The sequence below is a fragment of the Triticum aestivum genome, chromosome 5A (assembly GCF_018294505.1).
Source record: "Triticum aestivum cultivar Chinese Spring chromosome 5A, IWGSC CS RefSeq v2.1, whole genome shotgun sequence".
In the NCBI taxonomy this organism is placed as follows: Eukaryota; Viridiplantae; Streptophyta; class Magnoliopsida; order Poales; family Poaceae; genus Triticum; species Triticum aestivum.
The window spans coordinates 637,256,057-637,263,102 of record NC_057806.1 but is presented as its reverse complement, the minus strand read 5'-3'; the positions used below and the strand labels follow the sequence as shown (position 1 = coordinate 637,263,102).

Sequence of the window (7,046 nt, the reverse complement as noted above, 5' to 3'; positions counted from 1 at the left end):
GGCAAATGCGTGGGACCAGCGGCGCAGTGTGCCGGGCGTGCGTCGTCCGTGTGAGAAATACAGACCGTCTTCTGTAGTAAAAGGAGCGATGGACTGGAGCGCTTGTCGCTCACACGACATCGGCTGTGGGCTGCTGGTTCGTGTTTAATGTTGATGACGTGTGGGCCAATATGCAGCGGGCCCGGCGTTTCAGTCACTATGTGCGTGTGTGCGAGTGTTAGGCTGGAAAAGAGAGGTGGGATGCAGCGATCATGGGACGTGGGATGGAAAGCCAGGACCAATCCTGAGACGAGAGCCAGACCAATCCTCTTCCCGAAATCCACCGCACTTCCAATCCTCTCCGTCCTCGAGCCCTTCTTCTTCTCTCTCCACGCTGTCCCGTCTCCCCTGCTCTGGCACCGCCGCCTTCTCTCCCCGGCGCTTGATGTGCAGCCGCGGGGCGCCACTACGTTCTCGATCCAGCCGGGTCGGGCGCCGGTCGCCGGCGTCACGCGCCGCGTGCCGTGATTCTGGATCTGGCCGCCGATGAAAAGTGGTGGTGGGGGAAGAGAGCGCCCTTGTCCTCGGTGTCCGGGCCGCCATGGCTGACGCCAGAGCCCTTGGCTGGCCTTGAGATCGTCCGTCATCGGCATCCTCGTCATCCATCCAAGCGCCAAGTCCTCGACGCATCTGCAGCCACTGGATCTCCACCGTTCGGTCCCCGCCTACGTCCACTCCCCCCTCCTATTGCTTTATTCCCAACGGCGGGGTGGGACGGGCGTGGGCCCCGAAGACCGCGATCCTGGCTCATCTGGCAGTGGGGGCGTTCCTGGCGCACTGTGGGTCGAGCTCGCTGCTGGAGGCGGCGGCGGCGGCCGGCGCGCCGATGCAGACATGGCCGCTGGTGTTCGACCGGTTCATCGAGGAGAGGCTGGTCACCGACGTCCCCAAGATCGGCGAGAAGGTGTGGGGCAGAGCGCGGAGCACGAAGGAGGAGAAGGAGATGGTGCCGGCCAAGGCGGTGACGTTGGGCGGTGGCGAGGTTCTTGGAACCAGGCGGAACGGGGGAGACGGCGAGGGGCCGAGTGCAGGGGCTCGCAGTGAAGGCTCGCGCGGCCGTGTCGGAAGGCGGGTCGTCCTGTGATCTGCGCAGGCTTATCGACGACCTGATGGAAACAAGGGAGGCCGTCGCCGGCGGCGACACTACTACGTCACGCGCTGCTGAGATATAGCGCCATCGTTGTATTTCCCTGTTCTTCAATCCGTTTGTAAACATGTAACACCGGCCGCTTAATATGTTATGCATTTCCCTTTGCCTACTATCCCTATGGTGTTCATCATCTCAGGGATTTGCTGGTACTGGATCCAGCGGGAGGAGATCCCTGAGGCATTTGATTCTTGTGGGATTCCCACACATCTTGCAGGATCAACAGGTTATCGGCACCTTCTCAGTCCCTCTGCACCCATGACCCAGGTCAGCTCAATCCCCTTTCCTCATAGCAAATTACTCTGTTGGATGTGGAGGTCTTCCCATGTTCCATCAGATGGCTTGCCTGGATGATGCATCCATGTTTTAATGTGCTTTAGGCTGTGAGACAAAGTTTGAGGTTGATCTGATCTATAATTCAGTGTGACTTCATTCATAGATTTGGGCTTTCTGGATGTGGATGTTTTTTTCTGCTGTTCAGATGTGGAATTCTGTAGACGTGATCATGCCATGAGTGACCATTGGACGATGCCTCCATGTTGTATTGCGTTTTATGTGGTGTTTGCTTTGAGATAAAGTTTGAGGTCAATCTGATGTGTACCTATTCTTTGTTAATACATTCATAGGTTCGGTTCCTCTGGTGGTGGAGGATTTTTTTTGTTCTATTCGGATGTGCAAGAACTGGGCAGTTACTTGGTGTACCATGTCCCAATTTGCCTAATTTATATGGGCCTTTTTAACATATTTTCTGAGTGGTGATTAGTGTGCACAAAAAATATACATTCGAATACTTTTTTTTTCAGCATACGCCTGCCAAAAGGAAATGGTTCAACAACATTTTAAATGTACTATTTGAATTTGTAGTCAATTAAGGAAGTAAAAAAGAGAATTTGGTTAGTTTTGCTTTACACAAGGAAATGTCGAGAAGCATACTGTCCTATTTTTCGAGTCAGTGAATAAATAGAGTACTTGTCCACACAAAAATGAATACAAATGACTTTGTTATATGCTTAATCATATTCTGTCTTTTCTCAAGAGCACGACACAAATCGAAAGACTTTTCTGTACCAGGCCAAACCAAGTACTTGCATATTGAAGAAACTTCCATGCTGTTTTACGCGTGGATTCTAACAACTGATCTAGCATATATGTTATCATAGCAGAATAAGAGGTATGATTCCATCACCGTTATCTTAGTTTTATCAAGAAACTAGAACTATCCCACACCATCCACTCATGGTTATTTTATTATTGTGTTTCCCTTTGTAGATGCGCTCCAACCAGTGGATTTTTCATCCAAGATGCTTCTATAAGAAATGCGGCAAACATCAGTAATGGACTGCACCAGGTGGTGAAGCTGCACATCAGGGGAGCCCAATGTGGGTTCCTTTAGCAATTGGCTTTTGCAGCTACTAGCCTATGCCATGTGCTGATTCGTTCGCTTTGCCATATGCAGGTATCATCTCTGTGCCATGGGGTGTGTCGTGGGGACTGATCCGTGGCTGAGGTCGACAAAAAAAAACAGGGGAGCCCACTAACAACCAAATTCCAGACTGGTTTTTGTCATATCAGACATTAGTCATGAAAGTTGCAGTCTTTCATTTTTATCATACAAAGCACACTGATTGGTTCTCACGGGATAGCGATGCCTTTCAGTTGTTCTTGTCAGTACATCCGAGTAAGGATAAGTGGATAACTACACACTTCTAAATTTGTCAATACATACAAATTGATCTTTCTGGTGATTGCTTTGGTAATAACTACAAACTTCTAAATTTGTCATCTTTTTGGTCTGCATAGCTGATTTCCCCTGAGGATTGTAGTAACGTTTAAACAAGTATTTACACTTCTAAACAAGTATGGAAAAAGGCGACTTGCTTGAACTGAATCAGCCATAAACCTCCCTTAATTATGTGCATGTCTAAAAAAACTTTAGGTCTGCCTCCCTGTAGAAATACACAAGTATATTTGTAACACTTAGATGCTTGCCTATGTAAGCTTGCATCACAGACTAGCAAGGAGGAAGACGAAGCCCGGGTTCAGCCCCGTTGGAGTTGGCATCTGCTCACAGCAAGCTGCAGATGATGTCCGTATTTTGTTTCTTTTCTCCTGTAGCAAACACAAGCAGGTGCTGAGATAAGGCAGAATTATATTCAGATTCGTAGCTGCTAGGTAGTATATTTTAGCACTAAGTTTCTTTCAAATTATGGGCATAATCTGTGCGGAATTTCAATGTACTCCTAAAACAACAGTTGTTGCTCTTGTTTTTATGTTTCCAATGGTGCTGGTTTCACTGAAATTTGATTGGTAGTTTAGGAGTTAGGCCAGAATAGGTGCTACTGTTTAATAATAGCGAGGCTGTGAGATCTATTTACCTATATTCAACCAAGTTAGAGACAGTTTTAGTCCCAATCACCTTAAATAAAGTTGTAGGAAATTCTCTGTGGGTATCTTAAAATAGTTTATTTGCTGAGATCGGTTAAGCGGTTTAAAAGCTATGAACAGAACAATGAGTGACTCAGTAACTCAGTCGAAGTTTCAGCTAAACTTAGAACTGGTTATTTAGGTTTTTTACTTCAGGGAAATATTAATGTATTCATGAAATAGATATTTAACCTTTTTTATATGTGAGTTGATATAACTTTTATGTACTGCAGGCAGTTCGTTTAAATCCACATAACAGTGCCTTTAGTAGGCGATAGCAAGGCAGTCAGACAATCTTAGTTTGGGGAAATAAGATAGGTTACCTGACGATACATTGAAAGAGGAAGGAATATTGATATTTCGTCGATGGCGTGACCTGCAAAAGGATGCTCTTGGTGACAGCATCCTGGGCTTCTGAAACATGCTCAGTTCAGCTGAAAGGATGTATTCAATTATGCAGAGAGATGGAATTGTTCGAACTCCAGTGCTACCAATCGACGACATGCCAAGACATTACCACAAGAGGTACCTTCTGTTTGTTCTTTTGTACTGCTTTGTTGGTCTCAAACTGTATGGTCTTGGTTCATTAGGAATCTCTTGAATCACCTGATAATGGATCAAAATCAGCACTCCCCACTAGAACGCTGCTAGGTACCTAACCTTTAAAATGTATGATGCAGCCAAGATACTATATTTGTTTGTCAATCTTATGTGGTTATTAATACCTGTCTGTTGCAAATGCAATACCTGAAGTTCCTAGATAAACAGAAACAACTAAAGTATAGTTTGGTCTGTAATAGGTCGATAGCCACACTAGCAACGTAGTAATTGTTCTTGGCAATCATGAGCCTAACCACATAGTTCATTTTTAATACAGCTGATAAAAAATGGTACCACACTAGGGGTGAAAATGCAGGTCACTTGCTTGTCATGAATACCAGAACATAAGCAGGCTGAAGGAAAAAAGTATACATTTGTGGCAATCTGATGTTCCAAGAGAAAGAATCTTTTGTAGCATTTAGACTCCTATGTACTATAGCTTTCCATTCATTAGCAGGCCCCAAGAAGCATTCCTAATAATGACCACCCATTTAATTATTTTGCCGGATCAACATATCTAAACAGTCTTATTTATAAATATGTATTTGATTTATCATTGACGTTTGACAACTTGGTGCAGCATCGGTGCTTCCAGGATGAAGAATGAATGCATGTCATTTAGGGATAACGGTGGGCAATGAAATGTTGAAGGGTCCATCTCTCACCCCACTCCATATAGATGCTTAGTTCTTCATGGCGATTGTCTCTAATGTTTTTGTTTGTAATATATTTTGGCTTGGAAATATAAAAACTCCATGCCGCCTGTCACACAATTTTTCGTCGTCCGGGCAAACCCCCTTTTCCATTAATTTCTTGATGTATGGTTATGATGCAGTCTTCTAGACGAAGATGGATTTAGGTTGTGTGATTCCACAGTATACATTGCACTTCCTTTAAGCATGAATATCTGAACGTGCACGGTGTATATTTCTCAGTCATGTTGTTTTTCTGTTTATATTTCCAGGATACATATAGTACATGTATTGCATTAGAATATAACTTCTACTTTTGTGCTATTATTTTCCTTCATGGTATATGTGGCAGAACACCATGTATATCTAATATCTTCAGGTTTCAGGATTTAAATGCCCTTTGTTTTCTGTACGAGGTGGTTACCTGGGATTTTATTTGATTACTCTATTAGATCATGAGCAAATTAAGACATATATTGATCTTGCAATTGATAGCATTTCCTGTCATATTGTTGATTCTCTTACAGATCCACCACCTCAGATGGTGCTGACAGGGGTGCAAAGCAGTCTTCCTTGAGCTTTGGTACCGAGTTTTAAGGAGAACATTTGCCCTCATGAAGCCCCACTTTGTGGTCATTGCAGCTGTAGCTAAGGAGGGTACCCGTCAGCGCCAGCTCACTGCTTGCCTATGTAATCAATCTATATTTCCAACCTTTTTGTTTATGGTAAGTAGAACAACGCCTAGAAAGAATGAAAGACCGTTTCTAATTACCTTTGCTGCATCTAACCTAACTGCCATGCCTACGTGACCACTAAAGTACCATTGTTTCATCTGCAGCGTAGTCCAGATTTAGTTTCAGTGATTTCTTAACCCTTTTGTTCTTGCTCTGAAGATTAAGACATGCATAGGCCTTAGACTATAGTAAGCATCTATGTTATACGCATCCTTCCGTTGCCATGTATACTAAATGTAATCAAGGACTTATTAATATTGATGTATCCCCTCAGTTGTATTGGTACTACTACATATTCATCATGACACTACCAATTATATATAGCAAATTCAAAGGTGTCTATATGATGCATCTCTACCTATGTGTCTTGCTTGTTAAAAACAATGTAAATAAGCTACAAGATAACTAAAGAAGCATGCAACTATGTGGAAGAAGTGTGTGCTACATCAAACAAAATTCATGGCCTTGCTGGCATTAGCCTCGGACCCTGCTGCCTCAATGTCTGTTTCTAATCTGAAGCAGGCTCTCATGGAGATTCACGATGTAGTGGTCGCACTTCAAAACACTTCAGCCACAACATCTCAGTTCCTAGAGGAAAAAGGCATGTACTCAGATGATGAAGTGCCTGATCCATTCTATAGTGGGCATTCTGATGAAGATTCAGCTGATGATTGTCGTCAAGACGTGGACGACGACTATGATCACTATGTCCGATCCCCATGAGCATCGTATTCAGCCTGCTAAGATGTCTGATGCCATGTGAAGCTGTATATGTATAGCTTCACCATTACGACTTGGCCTTGTGGCTGTTGTGTTTATTCTCCTATGTTGGCTGAATAAGATGCGAAGCTCTTTGTTTATAGCTCCGCCTTAGATTCCCCCCCCCCCTTTTTGAACTGTGCTATGGTCATGTATAATTATGAAATCCATGTTGATGTGTTGAGACAATGTTATTTATCTATGTTGCATCTTTGCTTTTGCCCACTGTGGTTCGTCCTTTTAGTACCTTCGCTATGAACATACATTCATTTACTTTACTCATCTGAGACTAAATTAGTGAACACAATATGTATCTCTGCCTATCTACCTTCCTTCCTAATAGCATTGTAAATAATCTATCGTAAACTTCTTATAACACTATGTATCATGAATAATCCATGTGTTCCAATCAGTCCCTAAATATATTTATGTACACTCTTTCAATACTTGCATTCCTCTCGGCCTTTGCGCCATTGGCGCAACGGGTCATCTAGTACAAGCTCAAGCACAGCAAGCAACAAACGACGCAACGGGTCATCTAGTACAAGCTCAAGCACAGCAAGCAACAAACGACGCAACGGGTCATCTAGTACAAGCTCAAGCACAGCAAGCAACAAACGACGTGTCATGGCTGTCACGTTAATGCATAAC

The 7,046-nt window shown here is 43.8% G+C and overlaps 1 long non-coding RNA gene across 8 annotated transcripts; it reads left to right on the top strand.

Moving 5' to 3' along the window:
- Positions 1-251: 251 nt before the first annotated feature.
- On the top strand, positions 252-6,656 carry LOC123105515 (uncharacterized). Of its 8 annotated transcripts, XR_006450894.1 has the most exons (7): positions 253-1,453; positions 2,258-2,357; positions 2,456-2,534; positions 2,643-4,135; positions 4,791-4,862; positions 5,430-5,627; positions 6,159-6,653. It is a non-coding gene; the product is annotated as an uncharacterized lncRNA (long non-coding RNA). The 8 variants fall into 8 exon arrangements; XR_006450890.1 differs by having other exon boundaries at positions 252-1,453; positions 4,791-5,627; positions 6,156-6,654; XR_006450892.1 differs by having other exon boundaries at positions 5,430-6,656.
- Positions 6,657-7,046: the final 390 nt, after the last annotated feature.